The sequence below is a fragment of the Pteropus vampyrus genome, unplaced genomic scaffold (genome assembly GCF_000151845.1).
Source record: "Pteropus vampyrus isolate Shadow unplaced genomic scaffold, Pvam_2.0 Scaffold215, whole genome shotgun sequence".
Taxonomy (NCBI): Eukaryota; Metazoa; Chordata; class Mammalia; order Chiroptera; family Pteropodidae; genus Pteropus; species Pteropus vampyrus.
The window spans coordinates 2,010,549-2,031,293 of record NW_011888996.1 but is presented as its reverse complement, the minus strand read 5'-3'; the positions used below and the strand labels follow the sequence as shown (position 1 = coordinate 2,031,293).

Genomic DNA, 20,745 nt, shown 5'->3' with positions numbered 1-20,745 from the left:
GCCATCTGTTGGCTTCCAGGCTGGTTGTCTATCTCTTCACATTACTGTGAACACTTGCCAGAAAAAAAGGTATAACTAGATAGAATGATGGTATGTCATTGTATTTCGTTCTTTAAACTTCCTGAAATGCTACCATTTTATAAATGATCTCTTTGATGTACCAAATAGTATCTAGAATACAGAATATAAATAGTATCCAAAAACAGAATAATAATTTTTATTCACTTTATGTTTTGACTATATAATTTTCAAATCCCAATCTGGATTAAAAATTCTTATTGGCATATTGTACTACATTTTGTTTAATTTTATTTTTTAATGCAGTCTGACAATTACATCTTCAATTATAGTACTTAATTATCTCCTCTAATCCAGAGAATGTGTGCATCAGAAAGAAAATAAACTGATAAAGAAGACTCCTTAGTTTTAACTAGCACTTTAAAATGAGTGGGTAGGAATCATCCTGTTTCTAGGGTCTATTAGAGTTCTATCAGAACATGGTAGATGACAGGGTGACCAATTGTCCTGGTTTGCCTGAGACTCAGTGGTTTCCTGAAATGCGGTACTTTCATAGTCCAAACCAGAAAAGGCCCAGGCAAACTGTAATAAGCTGGTTCTTCCTGAGTGATGAAAAATATGCGTTGAATGTATTGACCACTGACCATAACTCTGCATACCTGGAGGTAATAACCCTCATCTGGAAAGTGGACTGGAGACTGGGGAAAAGAACAAGAGGGCTGTCCAACTTCTCAGCGACACTTGAGCATGGTAGGGCCTTATGATCTTGTAGAAAACCAAGTCTAACTATAGTAAAATATCAAAGTGTATATATGAAAGGACAGCTCATTGAAAAATATAAATCAGTCTGGATTATTACTGTTACATTTTCCACTCATTGGTAATAATAATGTAATCTATCACTTAACTTAAGAAACACGTCAACAAGGGCTTTTAGCTCCAACTGTAACAAAAGGCATCTGTTCAACATGGAAAACTCTCTACAAGTTAGTGGTGATTATCAATTCCTAGACTCAACAGAGCATCCAGGCCAGCAGAGAGTCCAAAGCAAGCCCAGGAGGTGGTGCCAAATTTCCAGACTCTGGATCTCAGGCCGTGGGCCAATGGACACCTTCCCGAGATTTCTCTTAGGCTTCCCACAATCTCTACCTTCCTCTGACAACTCTGGCTTTCCAAATTTGGCTGGATGAGAAGGCTGCTTTGGGTCTCCAAGCTTTGGGGAAAGGTGTTTCTAGTGGTCCCACTAGAGCCCAAGCCCCTCAAAGTTTCTTCTGTTACTAATAGAGTTAATGTTCCTGCCAAGGGGTTTCACTTCCACCACAGGTGTTGGCCACTCTCCCTGCCCTGCAGGATGTTAAAAGTAAATACTAGAAGGATTCGCACAGTCCAGCAATGCAACAGTTGCTAACACACAAGCCAAGGTTAAATACCGCAAATGACTAAAAACTTTTGGAAAAAGCAACATGCAGAGTTTTCAGACTTTTCCTATAGAAGCACTCACCATGGAAAGCCTTATTCTAATTTTCAGTTACATCTGGTGACTGTTTATTTAAGACCTTGGTTAGAAAGTTCACTTTAAATATGCATCAGTGAATCTGTTGCCATTATAGGCTGGCCAGACCCAGTAATGTGTCTGGCTGGCTCTCATTTTAGAGTCTTACTTAGGATATGCAGGGACAGTCTCCCTGACTGTCAGGCTGTCCTAAGGAATTCAGATACCTAATTTCATTAGGCTCAGAGCTAGACCCTCTCCACACCATCCCAGGCCACCTATAACCTGCAATTCTCGAGCTCTAGATGTCTTCTGATTTTTAATCCATCATTCTTACTTTGGCCTTCGCCTTTTCTATTTCATTCATTGAGTGCAATACTCACATCTGTATCATTTCTTTTCCTGTCTTTTTTCCCTTCTGCCCCTTCCTTGACCTTTTCTCTCTTTCCAATTTATTTCCTGTTAACCTCACCTACTTTAACTGTCTCCTTTTAGTTGTCCTTGTCTTTACTATCTAATTCCTCTTTCTCTTTGGCAATGTCTTCCTTATTTTCCACTTAGAGTTTCTGTAAGCATTTTAAAAGCCAATTTTCACCATGTTGCTTAATTTTTAGTAAATCTGTTTTTTCAAGTGGAAACTCCATTTCCTCAGCAAGCTATGGCAGAGAGGTAAAGGTATAAGTTAACTGAGCTGGTTGAAATGGGGAACAGAGAGCCAATCTGTAGCTCTGTGCCGAATAAGTATGAAGCAGGTGGCGAGGGGTATGAACACCCACTAATACTCAGCACACACTGCACTCACCAAATGTATACAGCTTGGCCGTTCCAGAGAAGATCGATTTCTCCTCATTGAATGCCAAATGAAAGCTGTGGAAGTCAGGTACTGATCAATGATTTAAAGAGAACAAATTCAAAAATGGCACAGAGTTTTTTGAAATTGCTATGAAATCCAGTTTCAGAAACACGAGTACCTGAGTCAGCTGAGGATATTTCTACTGGGTGACTGATGTCTGTGTGTCTGTTGGAGTGCTCTGGTATAGTCTCCCTATCCCCAAACATTCTGATAACATAAGATCTGAGCAACACATGTCCACTAGCTAGAGTAAAATTGCTTCAGGTTGAAAGCCTTCAACAGCTTCTCTGAGTTATTAGCAGGCTCAAACTCGCACCTGCCAATATAGCTTTTGATTACAAAACACAACAGTTGGACAGTGCAGGTAACAATAATTATCCTGGTAATTAGATTCTGTCATGCATTGTATGCTCAGGGCCTTGGGCTTTGTGGAAACAGAAGACACACTCGGAGTATCTTTAGAGCACTTGGTCTCTTCTAGTGAGCAGGTCACTAATAAGCTCTTCCTGAAACAATGAGAAAGCAGATTGCCTCTCCTTTCATAACTCCTTCCTCTCCTTTCGGGTTCAGCAAATTTCAGTTGTGTTGCAGAATAGAAAAGAGGGAGAAAGCCGTAAACAAGGATGGGGGATGGAAACTGTCCAGGGAGAAATCCAATTTTCGTCTTGAGCTCTGTGCATTTCAAAATGGAAATGCTACACTCATTAAATTGCCCATTAAGCAAACAATACAGGGAAACAAGATGGTGTTTAGGGGGCTGGAGGGAGGAGAAGAGGCAGGTCAGAGGGAGGAAACAAGATGAGGGCATTGTTTTTGAAGGAGAGACGGCAAATGTTCAACCAGGGAAAAGAAAATGCCTACACACATTTCACTGAAGAATAAAGGAGTACATCATTTCAGTACTGACAACTGGCAAGAATATCTCTATTGCAGCCACACAAAGATCTGCGGTGTCTAACAAGGCAGAGGAGAGTCTAGGTGGTGGTGTAACTTTCATGCAGTGAATTTAATGCATCAAGGAGAAGTGTGACTAGCTACTTGATTTATTGACTTGATGTGAAGAAATAAAATCAGATCTGTGAGAGTGAACATGGTTACCTAGTAGCAAGAACAGGGGCACAGAGAAGGGAGAAGAAGAAACACTGAATGCCTACTGTGTGCCAGGCACTTCTACATATGTTGTCTCATTTAATTCCTAAAACACACTGGCGCAGTGGGTATTATCAGGCTTCATTTATTAATGAGGAAAAAAAAAACTCAAGAAGATTTAAATAGCTCAAGTTCATAAAGCTACTCACCAGTAGAGCCGAAATTTGAGGGCAAATCCCATATGGCTTCCACCCTGCCATGCTGCCTTAGGAAAACACAGTCTAGTCTTGGTACCTTCCAGAAAGGAAACCAACATCTATGGATCACCGACCATGTGCCAGCTACTCTGAAACAAACTCTCACATTCTTCATCTCCTATAACTTCAGCTCTCCTAACATTCAGACGATTTGACAGACAAACAGTATGGGGCCCCTTCAAAAGCCAATTCAAATCTCCACCACTGCAATTACATGAATCTGGTCCCTGGGGTTGGGAGTATTATGAAATCCCCAGCATTTGGCACCTCTCCTGAAAGGGGAACTCTCATTAGAAAACCAGAGGAAAGGATCTGGAAGCAAACAGTGTAGCAACCCAAAAGGGATTTCTCAGCTGTGCGTGCACTGCCTTCATGATGACACTCCTGCTGCCCCCGCTGAAGCCGAGCAGTGCAAGCATTAAGTGTTTCTACAGACAGAATGGGCCCGGCTCTAGAGAACAGGTCTGATTTTCAACAATTAGAAAACAATGGCACAGGAATATGTTTTTTTTTTTTCCAGTATCTTTAGCAGCCTGAGTAAGAAGTCACTAGTATGTTATTTTCCTGGAACTCTCAGCTTCAGTTGATGATTATAGCTAACATTTATTAAGCACTTGCCTACTGTGTGTCAGGCACTGTTCTATGTACTTTATATGTCTTTTGAGATTGCAGAAGTATCAAGAGGTGGGTGTGAGAAATGAAGTAACTACTTCAGGTGGAGAAATGAGGTAACTTGCCCAAGGCCACTCCCAGCTGGGAATGGACTGTTCCAGGACCTGCTTCTACCACATGGAACTGGATTCGCTAACCCTTTTGTAAACTGGGGATTCAGCCCACCATCAGAGAATTTTTTTGTTATCAAGCAAATACAGTGCCTATATTCTCCCATCTGTTATTTGCTGTATTTCCTACAAAGGATTCTCACTACACACTTCATTTATTTATTTCCCTACCTTATTCTAAAATACATCGAAGCCCTGTTTAAGTTTCTTCCATCTTAAAAAAAAACAACAACGCATTCTTTTACCCTATATTCCTCTTGGCTACAACTCTCTCTCTTTCCTTTGGAGACAAACCTCCTGAGTGAGTTTCCTTTCTTGCCATTTTTATTTTCTCACTTCCCACTCAGTTTTCAATCTACTACACCCCCACGATTCCCCTGAAATTACACTTGACAACCTCACCTTTCTGCTTGTAAAAGCCAATGGGTATAGAGTATCGTTCTAGGACACTGGACCTGGTTGACCATCTGTCCTTGAAAAACTTCCCTTGGCACTGGTCGGGGTGACGCCACTCTCCTGGCTTGCCCCACCTCCCAGCTGCCCCTTCCCAGTCTTGTCTATGTGTCTCTTAGTGTCGTCAGTTCTCCTCTTCCAGGCTGTGTAACCCATTTTCATGGCAGCATGACCACTGAATTCTGATAACTTACACCCCTGTAGCCAGGTCCTCTTCTGAGGTCCAGACACATATCAAACTACCTGAAGGATGTCTTGCCTCTGCCCCCTAACCTGAAACTCCTGCATTCCCCGCTTCTGTGAATATATCACCATAAACCACGCCTGTAACCTGGCCTCATCCTTTACCCTTTCATCTCCCTCAGCTCTCATATCTCATCACCTGGCCATAACATCATCGGTTAATCCACCTTCTCCATTCACCCTGCCATGTCCCTTGCTGAGATCGTCATCATCCCATGTCTGGTCTTCCTGTCTGTTCCAGCTTTGCTCTTCCAATCCGTGCTATCAAAGTTACTGCCAGAGTGACCTTTCCAAACACAAAAGCAGTTATCTCACTCCCCTACCTAAGCTTTAGAATGGCTCCCCTTTGCCACCAGAAGCCCCTACTGCTTATCAGAACTTACACGAAAGGCCTGTTATGATAATGCCCTTGCTCATCTCTCAGCTTCATTTTTCATCACTGTCTTGCATTCTGCTTTCCAAACATACAACATTTTTTTTCAGTTCCTTATTGTGCCACACTCTCAGTTCCTGGGTGTTCCCACACACGTGGGAAGTATCTCCCCGCCCCATCTTCATGTCTTTCAACTGCTTCTGGGTAACTCTTAGTAGTTAAATGCCACCTCTTCTTTAAAGCCTACCCAGACCTCCTGAGACTGATCTCAGTGCTCCTTCCATGTGTCCCTACATCGCCCTGTACTTTTAGTAAGGACGGTCAGGATACTACTCTGTGGTTGCCTCTTTGTATATCTGTATCTCCTGGGAAATGTAAGCTACAAAAGTAAGCGCAATTTCCACCTTGACTATTGCTGGATTTCTAACTCCTATCATAACGCCTAGTGAAAAAATTTTTTAAAAATTAAAAAGGTGTTAAATAGTTTTTAATGAATAAACATATTTTGCAGGGACTAGGAAGTGAGGAGAGATGGAGTGCCATAACCAGGTAAAGAGATGAGCAAATGGGCAAATAAGGAAGCATGGGAAGGTAATGTTCCTATGAACTCCTCTCATTTTCCAGCATTAAAGATGAAGGAGTTTTCTGCAGTCCAGTGTAGACAATCCTTATTTCCAGGCTGTCTTTCAGAAAGACATCTGGGATAACTAACTGCCTAGAGCATATAAGGGAAGAGACAAGGTGCTGGTTTGTTTCGAGAGAGAGTGAGAGAGAACATAGCAAAGACAACCTGAAGGGTTGTTAGGCCCCCTCTCTTGTCTTGTTCAGGATATTTGCCAAATTTAAGCCAACTATTTCCATGTCTCCCTTGGAAAATGAACAGCCTGTACTGACAGCATGAGGCAGAGCCATATTACTCAGTGCCTTCCCACACATCCAGAGGACTGAATGCTTTACCATGAGCTCTTAAATGCAACTCAGGCTCTCCACTGGCTGCTGAGCGATGAAACATGGTCTGAAGCAATGAAACATGGTGAGAAGTAGAGTGGCTTTTTGAGCAAGGGATGTCAAAAGAGAGGTTCTGCATAGCAGCTGGCCTTCTGGAACACGGCCACTTGTCATTTAGAGAGCTCGCTTATGCCCTAGGATGCCCCTATTACTCTAGAAGCCTTGGAAGCTAGGATGGGGGCCGTCATCCTATCCTGGGAAAGTTAAAATTATTCTTAGGAGAGAAGAGTTACTGAAGGATGAAGCATCTGGGAAAGCTTCATAGAGATGTTGGCATTTGTGCCAGGATCTTAAAGACCTAGTTTCTAAGATGGGAAAAGGGAGGGCATTCCAAATAAGAGTCTTCCTTATACTGTGAGAAAGGCACAGAGGAGGATATAAACAGGGTGTGCCCAGGTAATAATGATTAGACTAGCTGGGCTGGAGAGGTGTGCTCCCATCAGAGAATATTGGAAGTTAAGACAGGACAAAAATACCCTGCAGTGTTCTACAGGTAAGATCAATGGCTCATTTACCCAGCTTCAAAAGGCTGCAAATAGCTATTTTTTATGTTGGAAAAGAAATCCAATAATTGGTATCACTTGCCGCTATGAATCTGGTAAAAAGCCTTTCCTGAAGACTGTAACAAATGGCCATTGGAGTCCTACATTTAGGCTGCAGTATTATAATACACTGCCGGAAGAATTGGATCACATTGATTTTGTTGAGCCACTGGGCTGTCTGCGCAGGATTCCCAGAGTCTCTGGCTCCTTCACTGGGTTCCATTTTGTTCTGTTTTGTACAGATTTAGAGAGAGCCAGCTCTAAGGAAGGCTAGACTATGGGCTTACAAAGATGACTGAGGCACAGCTGCAGTCTTGGTCAAGTGAAGATAAGATGCTCTAATAATGCAGGGCAACATGGCAATAAAAAGTATGAATGAGGACATAAAAGTAAGAACACAAAGAGATGTGGAACAACTAGAACTCTCATACACGACTGGTGGAAATGTAAAGTCAGCTGAAAACCAGTATGGCCGTTTCTTACAAAGTTAAACATACATCTACCCTCTGACCCAGCAAATCCTCTCCTAGATGTTTCCCCATGAAAAACAAACAAACAAACAAACAAACAAACAAACAAACAAACAAACACATATCCACAAAAACCTAAATAAGAATGTTCATAGTAGCTTTATGCATAAATGTAAAAAATAAAAGAAAACTAAATGTATGTTTAACAGAAAAATGGATAAAGAAATTGTGGCATATTCATATAATGGAATGCACTCAGCAATAAAAAAGAACTACGGACAAATGCGACAACATGAATGAATCTCAAAAACAGTATGTAGTGCTAAAGAAATATGACACAATACTCTGTTATTTCATTTATATATAAGTTCAAGCATAGGCAAAACTAACCTCTGGGGATTAGAATAGAAGTTATCTCTGGAGATAGGGGTGAGTTTGGGGGTTGATTGGTGGTTACACAGGTATACATGATAATCAAAATTTATCAACTGGTTGCATTTTACTGTATGTCAATTATATGTCAGTAAAATTTTTTTTTAAAAATTAGGAATTAGGTAAAGGACAGCATGTTTTTACGGAAATGCTGTCTTGAGTAAGCTCCACAGAGTGACCCTCAAAGAATGACTGGGAGAAAGGCAATCCAGAAGAATAAAACAGGGAGGTAAAAGGTAGGGGTTGGAAAAGTGTATTGTGGGTTTCAGAAAGGGTTATTTTGGTGCATGGGAGTTTAGGCCAGAAAGGTAGTCGAGGTCATAACAGTGGATGGGGTGGGAGGAGCAGAAAATACTGACTATATATCTCATAAGAGTCACCAAGAAAGAGAAGGGAAACAGAAAAATAATTTAAAGGACTTTAAAAGTCTAGAGAATTTTTTTATTTGTAGTATGTTTGTAGGTCAAAAGGCAGACTCATTTAAGGAGAGAAATAGAAGAGAGAAGATCATTCACAGATGAAGGTGCTGGTAGACAGGGGTGATTCCCCCTTAGAAGTGAGGGGGAACCCATTTCCTCTTTGTGAGAAGAGAAGGTGGAGAACTGAGCGAAATTGTGAATGGTGGGGGAAAAGAAAATCATGAGAGCTCATGACGGATGTGCTCTAACATCTCAAGACTGCGCGAAGAAAGAGACTTTCAGTGCAAGTGACAAAGAGGTCAGGTTGGGGTTTGAGAAGCATGAAAAAGTTTCTGAACAGGGTGCTATAGAGAATTTGAAAGAGAGTTTTCCTGAGATGAATGGAAAAATTATGAGAGTTATATGGTATTGATTGATAAAGAAAATAATTGCCTAAGCTGGGGACTGGAAAGCCATGGAGAATGGCTAATTGAGAACATACTTGAAATGGATCATGGCTAAATGGAGGTATGATATAGGGCAGGGCTGATTACTAAAGGGTCAAGGGTCTGGGAGTCAGGAAGAAGAGGAGCAGGTTCAAGAGCCATAAGAAATTCGATAAATTTAAGGTTATTCAGTGTTGATCAGTGAAGGTGGTTTTATGGATCAAGATGTTTAGAGAAGCGTAGCTCTGAATGATGAGTTCCAAGGTATGCTGATGGATGGGCTGAGTGGTGATGACATTCAGCATTGGAAGCTGGAGTCACTAAGAATGATGGCAGAAGGTGTGTAGTGAGAGAGGCTGAGCCAAAGGCTGAAGTCTTTGAGAAAATTTGGTGGAATGTTCCCACCTACAAGTTTCACTCTCTCCCTAGGTGAACAGAAAGTTGACCTGAGCTTTGGTTACAAAGTATTATTTTAAATACTATGTTATATGGTATATTTAACTCCTTTTATTCTATAAATTTGAAAATGCTTCAGGGTGTGTTTTAAAGTCGATCTTAAGTCTCTATGAGTAACACAAAAGAAGATTTTATTTTTATTTTATCAACAAAGAGCCTTACTTCAGTTCCTCATTCTACCACCCCTCCCAAAGGCTTCCTTCCAATCGGGGTAGCATGTGGGTGCACAGAAGTAATTGTTGAAATTATTTACTATTCATATAGTGATTGCATTAGACAAAGGGCACGAAATGTCATAGGTTTCAGGATCTGAAAAGAAGTCACATGGTTTGACACTTCAAAAATAAAATTTATGAAAAGAAAGGAGTTGGTTTGTTTTTACTCACTTTCTAGTTCTTTTGTTGATTTCTTTATTGAAATAATTCCTTCAAGAATTTAAAATCGGAATTCTTATTTAAGGACTCCCAGACTCCTATATCAAGAAATATATTCGAACAGCCCAGTGGGAGTTTTTGATATTATGAGTCAGAAGGAAATGGCAACAGAACTGTTGCTACCACTTACTGATTGTATACTATTGACAAACTATTGCCTCTCTGTGCCTCGATTTCTTCATAGAGAAATTGTTCAAGTGAAAGAGCTATATAATGCGGCATATAACTACTGAATATACCTTAAAAACAGTGAATCATCAGTGAGTCCTTAAGTAGAAAGGAAATTAACCAAAATAAGTCAACCTTGACCTGAAACAGCACTCTGGCAAGGCGTTCGCAGTCAAGGATCCTTTGGAAATGAGTACTGATTAATGAGATGAGAAATTCCACCCTCCCCCACCCCCCTACCATGTCTTCCTCACTGGCATCAGCACCCACACATTCTGCCTTTGCTCCTGTTACTGTAGAAGTTATCTGCTTAGCTAACATGCTCACCTCCTTCGAGTCTAATTAAATCTCACCTCTCAGAAACAGCTACCCTGACCACCCTGTTAATTCTACAATCTCTTTCCATCCACTGCCAGCACTTCCAGCTCCCCTTACACTTCTCTACTTTTCTCTTCTCCATAATATTACCTTCTAACACTCTATCTGTCTTTCCTAAATCATCATCCAATAGAACTTTTTGTGAGGATGGAAATATCCTATATCTGCAGTGTCCAATATAGTAGCCACCAACCACATGTGGCTATTGAGCCCTTCAAATGTGGCTAGTGCAACTAAAGAATTGAATTTTTAATTTCACTTAATTAACTTAAATTTACATTTTAACTTAAATAGCCACATGTAGCTAGGGCAACCATATCAGCTAGAATCTGAGTGCCATTAGAGTGGGGAGCTTTGATTCACTTACCAAGGCCTTCTAAGCCTCTGGCGGAGTGCCTGACACAGAGTAGCTGCTCAATAAAAATGTGTTATTAAATATGCCATCGAAGTCCAAGGCCAGCTTTTCCAAGGCCTTGCAGTCTATCAGTGGAAGCGATAGGGGTGAGACCCATGAACTCATCACTTAGGAAACCCACATCTTTCCCAGCAAATCACGGATAGACAGATTAATAGATAACAGATCCAGAAGTCTGATCAGATGCTTTCTGGCAGGCATGTCCTATAAGTAAGCACAGTGCCTGGTCCTTGGTTTTCCTGTCAAACACATATTTTCACACACATAAATTAAGGAAACAAACAATCCCTCCTGCACAGAATCCAAACTTCCCCATCCCTGCCCATATGTAACTCACTATATTCATTTGTGGCTATCACGGAATTCAGAGAAGACACTCTTCATAGTCATGTCTTGCAGAGGGAGGTTAATATAAATCTATAAAGTATCACACCATCCCAGTGGTATGCAAGAAGAGGACACATTTTAGCATTCACTGACCAAAGGGTTGAGGTCACAGAACACAATGTCTTATGCTACTGCATCCTGGAAACCAAGTGGAATTACAAAATAGCCATGTAAATTTATGTGATTTTAGCAGAATGAAAGTACTATATGGGAAATTAAATAACTATAGGTTGAGTGGTATTTGAAAAGTTATTTTAGAGATGAAATATAAAATCAATCTTATGATACCAAATCAAGAGTTTCAAATTGTCTTCTTCAAAAACCTTAGCTTGAAGATCCATAAGAGCAATGTTTTCAGTTGTACTAAGGTATTGAAGAAGTTACAAGTGCTTTACTGCACTGTAGTAACACTAAAGATTAGGCAGTATTCTGCCTGTATTAGCTGCTTAGTTCTTTAGGTTCCTCATAAAAGTACCAGACTGTTATATCTGTAATTTACTTAAAAATACTTCAGCATATATTTGTGCACTAGTGTTCTTGGTGGCATTATTCATTGCAGCCATAAGGTGTAATCAACTTAAACGTCCATTGATGGATAAACAAAACATGTTTTACACATACGATGGAATATTATTAAGGCTTAAAAAGAAATGAAATTCTAACATATGCTACAACATGAATGAACTTTAGAGACATCATGCCAAGTAAAATAAGCGAGACACGGAAGTAAAAATATTGTATAATTCCACTTACTTAAGGGACCTAGAGTAGTCAAATTAATAGAAACAAAAGTAGAAGGGTCGTTTTCAAGGACTGGGTAGAGAGGAGAATGGGGAGTTATTGTTATTATTGTTTTATGGGTACAGAGTTCAGAGCTTCAGTTTGGGGAGATAAAAAAGTTCTAGAGATGGATGGCGGTAATGGACAACAATATGAATGTACTGAATGCCACAGGACAGTACACATAAAAGTGGTTAAAAGGGTAAGTTTTATGTTATGTGTTTTACTACAAAAAAAATACATCGGCGTGTGCAGTGCGATACTATGTGGCTGTTATTTAGGTTAAGCTGTAACTCGGGTGCTGTCTGCCTGCTAATGCAGAAAGCACAAGGCAGGCGTGGTCTTCCTAATTAGCTACCACGGGTTTCTGTTTTCTGTGTCTCTCAATTCGCAAGTTATGCTTTGCTAATTAACATACTGAAAATCAGAATTTTTTTAATTGTTAAAAGTCTGTTTTGCAACATAGTGAATGTTAGAAATGGGTTCTCATTAGTTGAATTAAAAGTATTCATTATATTTATATGTGGGTTGGCAGAAATATTTTAGAGACACTCCCCATGCTTGTTCCATAAGGGCATAAGAATCCAATTAAGTCTATAGCTGTTAACCTCATTCATGATGCTAAATCTAGGCTAAATCCCTAAATAGTCCTATGCTCAGCTAGGATCACTGGATGATCCTGGATCTCTGATACTAGAAATAGGGATGATGAAATCCTGTCCCTGGAATCTCCATGATAGCATTCAGTGAATATTTGGGTAAAATGGAAGAGTTATGGCACCTAGAAATGGAGCTGGAACATGCTCAAGTCGATAGAACAGGTCACCTGAACTGCATGTGTGTATCTGCTTACTAATATATGTCTACTGAAAGAATGTTTTATATGCAACAGTATTTGCCTGAGACTTTTGTGCATTATAACCTATAGTGAAGTTGTCAGGTAAGTAGGAAACCCTTACCTCTAAACTTCTTCATAGGCTATCATGATTTATCAAAAATAACCTGAGTCACACATGACCAAATCAGCCCATCAGTTCACAGTCACCGACATAGAGGACAAAGGACATAGGAAACGAAACCACAAAGAATCGGATTATTAGTCATGAGACTATGCAACGAGATGGTTTAGTTTGCTCTCTTCTGATTTTAGAGTTAGAAAACTGGGGGCTCAAAAATGGCAAGTGACTGTCCCAAATGTAAATGAATTTCATAAGCAAAACTAAAGAGAAGTCTTTGATATAATTATTTAAGAGCTAACAGTTATTGAGTGATTATATGCTAGGCATATTACTGGTGCTTTAACATGCAATTGTTAATTTTCACAAAGTCTGTGCAAAGTGAGTACTATTGTCCTCAGTTTTCAGAGGAGGCACTGAAGATCAGAGAGGTTATGCCAGCAGATGCTGTCAGTCTCCACTCAGAGCCCCACGCCATTCATTTTCCTCACTAGACGTGGGTGTCCTACTGCAAACACTCTCCCCTGGAGCACAACAGGCTATAAGTGCTGGAAATAATGTTCCTGGAATCAGCCCTTGGTGAATAATGCAAGCTTCCTCTCCCCACAGGCTGGGTACCTGCTAGGTATGTTCAGCACCGTCTCCCAGATCTCAGAGATCACCCAGTGGCCCACAGGAGTAACTTGCTCAATTATACGCAGGTTATTGGCCTCCTTCCATTCTCTGCCTCATTTCCTCACTCCCCATCAGTGCTTCCTGGGATCACCTTTCAAATAAAGTTTCTGTCTCAAAACCTTGTTTCAGGGAATGCCTTTGGGGGAATACAACCCAAGGCAATCAGGTAATTTTCCCAAGGTAACCCAGTCAGCCACCAGGTTGTAGAGTTGGACTGTGAACTCAGGCCTATCTGAGTTTGAGTATCACATCCTTCTATTCCACATTTTTGAATAATATCTCCCTTCATAAGTAGAGATAAGACAGAGATGGAAGGAGAGAATGAAAGTTACAGGAAAAAAACTCTTGAGTTTTCTAAATGATTTGTTCGGTTAGCATCTCAAGCTCTTAGGTCCTCAGAATTTATACTCACCACTCTGCTTCATAGCAATATGGAACAAATTATCTCAGTGATATTCAATAATCTTAGTCAATGTGGTGGGTTAAATAATGGCTCTCAAATATGTCCACAATCCTAGTCCTCAGAACCCGTGAATGTTACTTTATATGGCAAAGGGGACTTTGCAGATGTGACTAAAGATTTTGAGATTATTCTGGATTATCTGAGTGGAGCCAATGTAAATGGAAGGGCCCTTATAAAAAGGACCTAGAAGGAGCCAGAAAAGAACGCAGTACGATGAGAAAAGCAGAGATTAGACGGATGCACTCTGAAGATGGAGGAAGAGGCCAAAAGGCACTAGGAGCTGAAAAAGGCAAGAAAGTGGATTTTCCTCTCAGACTCTCCACAAAGAATCACCCCTGCTAAACTTAACCACCTTAATTTTAGTCCAGTGAAACTGATTACTGACTTGTGATCTCCTGAACTTACAAAGAAAAATGTTGTGTTGTTTTAAGCCACTAAATTTGTGGCAATTTGTTACAGGGGCAACAGGAAACTAATACACCAGCTAAGCATTACCGGTGGTAATGACAGACTCCATTTATGCTGTGCTTACAGGGTCTAGGCACAGTGCTGGGCACTTTATTGGACCACCTGGCCTCATCCTTCCAGAAACCTTTTTGAGGAACTATTTTTAATTTGCTCATTTTACAGATGTAGACATCGAGAGTGAGAGAGATTAAGAAGCTGCCTCAGCTAATACCTGAACTCAGGCCTTTCTGACCCCCAAACCACGTTTCTAATAAAAACACCAAAATCGGAATCTTTGAAACTGCAAGTAAAGGGAGGTAAGTGAAAGGACACACTGTCAATGTGGCGAAGCAGCCGACCGTCAGTTACACACGGAACAGAGAGAAACAGCAATGTGCGAAACACTCCTGTTGAACAAAAACCACTCTGGTCCTCGCCTGATTTTCCCATCACGTTGCATGGGGGTAATTTAGTAATTAAGTGTTTTGGTTTCTTAGGTCTCCTTAGCTTCTAGCTTCTATCATAACTGAGCCAACAAGAAATTCACCCAGCAGTTTTCTTGAAATCAGAAGTGGCTTTAAAAACTCAGAAAGAAACATATCCTTTTTTCTTTTTTTCCTTTTTAAAACAAACCTCAAATGATGACATTAATTTTTAAAAGAGCAGGATTTGACTGGTTCACATAGCTAGATCTTATCTCCCTCACTATATCATATACTGTACGCTTGTCCAGAATAGGAAGGAGGTCTGATATACCTTTTTTTCTCTCTTTAGCACCCAACATAAGGTGACCTATCAGTAAATAGAATGAAAGAAAGAGAGAGAGAGAGAGAGAGAGATCGAGAGAGATCGAGAGATCACCAGTCAAATGAATCAATAATGAAGGGACAATAAATGAAGAAAGCAATATGTAGGAAGGGAAGTTGAGACATTACTTTCATATAAGTCCTGCATCTGTGTATTTGAATCATATGCCCTTACATATTGCAGGCCGTTAACAGTGATAAGGGGTTTTCTTTGTTTGAACTTTGTAGAGCCATCCTTTACTCTAGGATAGTAGGCATATTTTATTTTGCCCGTGCCAACTTTGCCCTACTGGTACTGGCTTCTAGAACTCTATAGAGCAAAAAGAATGACTGGCTAAATGATGATTAAGCTGGAAAGAATATGTGATTTGTTAGTACTTTGGGCTCAAAATAGAGGTGTTGGTAGGTGTTTGGTAGGAGTGCTGTGCATTTGCTGAAACCATCTATATAATCTGATCAAGTGTGGGCAGAACATACTGTCCAAACTTGTCTTAAGACAATGCCATAATCTCTGAAACTATCTCTACCCCATGAATATGCAGTTTTTACTTCTGCTTCTTCAATAGCTTCAACTGACAACCAGCAAATCTTACTTTTTGCTTCTAGGCATACTCAGAAACAATGACTTTAATTTGAGAATATATCTGAAAAGAAGTTTAAATCAATGTTTGTCAAGTTCTCTGAAGATAAAGAATGTTATACGTGCCAAGAATCATTAACAAAAGTAAAGCTTTGTCTAACATTCTTTAACAATACAAGCATGGTTGGATATTATTCTAATCAAGTTTCTTCACTGACTCAGTGAATGAATGGATCTTTACTTCCCACATTATAACTCTGTGAAATGCCTGTGTATATAATTCATAATAATTTAAATTAATTACACAAGTTTAACTTCAAATCATTTCTGAAACTTATTTAGGAATCTTAAAATAATTTTCTTACTTGTCCTGTTTTGAAATTATTCAATAAGCAATCATTAGATTTCATCTTTTTAACTATTTCTTCCAAGACACACATCCTGGGGCCATTCTATGAACCATTTTCCACTCTAAGAAAACCACTAGAATCAAAAGGCCACCCAGAACATCGTTTTCACCAACAATATCAATAATAACACTATCTTCTAAGTAGCTAAACTTTATAACTTTTTCAGCCATCAGACCATCTTGATTTTTATTTAATATATGTCCTGTAGTATTATTCCCAAATAATAGATATTAAATGAAGCTAAACGATGCCACTGAGTAAATGGCAGAGCTAGGACACAAACCCGGATGGCATGACTAAGTATGTCCTCTCATGCCTGATCGGCCTAGTCTGTTACATCCCCATGGGACTCCTCTCACTCAAGTGAATTTCCTTTCCCCGCTGCACCACTGTAATTCCCTCCTCTATTATTTCTCTTTTTCTCTCCTCGTCTGATCTGCCTGCCCCTCTCTCCTCCACTTATTTGAAGTCTGTAACTCTTCATGGCTCAACTCTACCATCTTCGTACATCTTCACTTTTCTTTCTTTTTTTTTTAATACGAAAAAAATAAAGATTTTTATTAAGCACTGTAAGTTGCATTCAACGGCCTTCAATACAGCACAGCACAACCCATCTACAGTCGGTCAAAAAGCAGTTCATCTTCGCACAATCCCTGAGTTAGGGCGAAACTTCCTTCAACTCACAGTAAGAGCCTCCTCAGGCTTGTGGGTGGGGACTGGGGAATCACATCTCGCTTCTGATCACTAATGTGTGAAGAAGAGCAGCAGGAGAGTTATATGAAAATGAATAAGAAGTGCTTCTGATTTCGAAGTACGCTGTTTGGAAACATTAACAAGAACATCAAAATGATATAAGTACACCTGCTTCTACTAAATTCTTGATGGGAAAGTTCTCAAAAACAGGCAAATTTGTTTCCTGCTACAGAAGAGGAGTTTTTTTTTTAAAGATCAAAGAGATTTTTTCCCACAGAATTTCATATTTTGCTAATATGAAGGGATAAAACAGCAGCAAAGAACAATAATATACATGGCAGTGAACACACCAGGGTAATGCTGATATTTGGAACAGCTAGATCATTTTGGGGCAGGGGAGTTTGGAATAAATGCAACAGGGGTCAATAATCACAAAATTTTAAGGTTAGAGCAAGATCAATGATGAAACAGAGTTAACATCTTTTATAGGACTATCACTGACCATTAGCACTTTTGTTTGGCAAATGTACTGGTAAAAATGGAAGAAAGGACAAAAACATGCATATTAACTACACATTTAAAAAATTATGAACCATGCAGAAGTTTAGCTCAAGAAGCACTAATGGCCTACATCTGATTCAAAACCACACAGCTCATTGATCACAGATGTGTGGTATCAAGTCGCAAAAAGTTGCGGAACACATTGTGTTGATTTTGAAAAGTCATTTGCATCTTCTATGATTTCAACTTTATCTCCATTTAACTTGCTTATAAAGAATGTATGATGTACCGCATATTTAAAATCAGCAGAATGGCAATATTACTCTATAATTTTTTAGTTTTGATAGCTGCACTTTTTCTTTTAACACAAAAAGAATCATGTTAACAGTGATGAAATTTAAGTGAGAAAGAAAAGCTGTGCTTGTACCTTATTTTTCTTTCATAACCATAAAATCGAAGTCTTAAATAAAGCTTTTTTTTTTTGTGAACAGTACCACGAAATCAAAGATAATGGCATACATATGGTGCCAAATGCTAAAAATGATATTTTAAGATACTATATATTTAAAGACTGCCAAAATTTGTTCAAGAAACACAACTATAGGCTTTTGTCATAACCAGTTTAAACTGTGTGTGTACTTCATTTTGTGTGGAGGTCAAACACTCTTCATTTTCTTTCTCTCTGTTTTATTGTAGCATTTCGACTACAATTGGTTAAAGCTAAAAATGTATTGTTTAAATCTCTGATATCAAAGAGGGATCTGAATTTCCAAAGTCCTCATTTTTCTCTTACGGAAAGGAAAACAATGTACATAGCTGTAGGACTTCTCTCCAGATATTACTAAATCCTTATCCTTCCAGCCTCCTTCACTCTCCATATAAAATAAGTTTATTCTTCCTGCTTTAAGAGAGCTGCCTCCACAGCATCAGCTCCCCGGCAAGCACTGTCTGTACTTAGTGAATTTAAGTGAGGATTGGTATTGCATGTCTTAGAGTCATTGTTCAAGGCACTTTCTAAGTGGCTGAGGCCCTGGCGTTGCCCGCACACCCCTCCATCTGGGAAGCCGGTTTATCCTCGGCCACCACTCCATTTTCAGCCAGGGACCTGTCTGAAGACAGGGCTGAGGGCTTGGATTCCTAGGATCTTTATTTCAGTTCTTTGGCCACTTCCTCTGCTGAAGCAGCATAAGGAGGCTCGCCCTGAATCGCACCCTGGTGTTTGTAACCTCTGCCATACTCCCTTCCACCTCTTCCAAATGATCTGATCACCAGGTGGAAATAACTCCTCTCTGATGCCCTCAGCTTCCACTGCCCCTCTGCACCCAGCCCGGGGGCCCACCATGGTGCTGGCTATTTGTAGCTTCCCTCCCTGAGAAGGTATAGGTTGGATTCTGCCCTGTGACCCACTAGTCCTGCTGCTGTCAGTGCTTGAGAAGGCTCCACAGTATCCTGATGTCGCCATGTGGAAGGCACATGGAAAATGCCTGTTGCTACAGTTTCCCCAAAAGGGCCTCCAAAGCCACAGACCCCTGAAAAGCCTCACCCCAGGCCCTGAGCTGGAGTGGGGAGGTGTCCAGTAAACAGAGGCTGGGTAGAAAGGTAGTTCCAAGGGCAGTGGGAAGAAGAGCAGGAGGCTCTGCCAGGAGAAGTTCAGCAGCGCTTTCAGGATGCTCTGAAGCATCTTTTCTGCCTTGGGAGCTTGCTCGGCCTGACCATCACAGAGGTCCATGAATGGGGTCTTTTCCTGGCTTGCTTTGAGGAATTTGGACTAGAAGAGCTTCTCATCCGAAATATTCAGGGACAGCAGTGTTCCCAGGGCACAGGCTAGCCACACACTTCATTTGAAAATAGGGCCATGCCCACACCACTCGTGAAGAGAGTTGATAGCTGAATGCCTCTAGATCAGTGGTTCTCAACATTTTTGGTGCCAGGGACTGGTGGTCCTATGAGAATTTAATGCCTGATGATCTGAGGTGGAGCTGAGGCAGTGATGCTAGCGCTGGGGAGTGGCTGCAAATACAGATGAAGCTTCACTTGCTCACCTGATGCTCACCTCCTGCTGTGCATCCTGAATCCTAAGAGCCCACAGATGGGTACCAGTCTGTGGCAGGGGTTGGGAACTCCTCTCTCAGAGTCAAGTTTCTCAGTCTTGAGCTCCTGCAGCTGATTGGGCTTGTAGAGTTTGGGAGACAATGCCTGAGCCAAGAAGGCACCCAGGTCCTGACAATGCAGTATCCGTGCTCCAGACCACTGCACCATGTATACACCATAAGACAAAGCACAGCACCATGAGATGAGTGGGCATGCTGGCAGCTGGAGCATGGCTAGCGTGTCTGACCTCATGCAGGCCAGCAAGGTCCTCATCCTACAGTTCTTGTCCTCTCTGCCTTCCCCAGACAGAGCCTCTTCAGGTTGGGGCAGGTCCACTCCCTGAAGGCAAGAGCTTCCACCAGCTCTGGGCTCTGCAGAGATTTCCCTTTGTAAGCTGCCCACTCCTTAACAGTCACTGGTGAAAATTCTGGTGGAAGTCTGTTCTTCCTAAAAGCAAATCTTTCCATTTTCTTTCCACTTTCTCCCAAGCTAAATAGGACTCTGTATACATATTGACAAACTGGCCTATGGAGCAGGGTGGCGGGAGGCAGATGTTTACTGGGTTCATTTTCAAAGAAACAGCAATTTTGATTTTACTCTTCATCAGGACATGAAAGAAATATAGATACATCAGCCCCTTCTTGTGCCAGTGCTTGGCCACTCTGAGCACCTGGGGCAAGACAGGGAGTAGGAGTGGGGTGATGATGTCCATGTGGTTCCTGGTGGGGTAGACAGTGTGGATCTGTATCCCCTTTCCTGCAGTGAGCTGGCTGCCTAATGAACCTTCTGCCTATTTGGTCTCCTGGGTCTTCCCATGCTTGAGGCTCCGAGTGGCTTTCTGTCTCCTCCCAGCCAGTTTTGTTCCCACTGATATGGTTTGCAGCTCCTCCAGTGCCTTCATCATTGTCTAAAGATGATGACATAGAAGAACCAGGAAAATAGGCTGAGTCCACGTCACTGGGGCTGCCGCTGGGACCTGGCTGATGGGATCTGGCTGATGAGGGAGAACTATTCACACAGTGGAGTATGTGTTCCTTCATGTGGAAGGTTACTATAGTTGTTCTGCTCAGTTGGCTTTTCACTTGTTACCAAAGTGAGGGCCGGCTCAGCGAGACTGTACGGTGTGGACCCTGACCCAAGTGCCTGGGCTGTGCCCCTGCGGAGCTGCGGGCTTGGCTTGCAGAGGTCTGTGGAATGTTGAGCATGGGGGCGGCGCGGGGGATATGGTGGCGGCGCGGGGGATATGGTG

The 20,745-nt window shown here is 41.1% G+C and overlaps 1 protein-coding gene and 1 pseudogene across 1 annotated transcript in view; both read right to left on the bottom strand.

The window, feature by feature from the left end:
- CPQ (carboxypeptidase Q) overlaps positions 1-20,745 on the bottom strand; it is a 357,555-nt gene that overhangs the window by 26,468 nt on the left and 310,342 nt on the right. The window lies entirely within an intron of this gene.
- Positions 18,295-20,701, bottom strand: LOC105300619 (annotated as a pseudogene).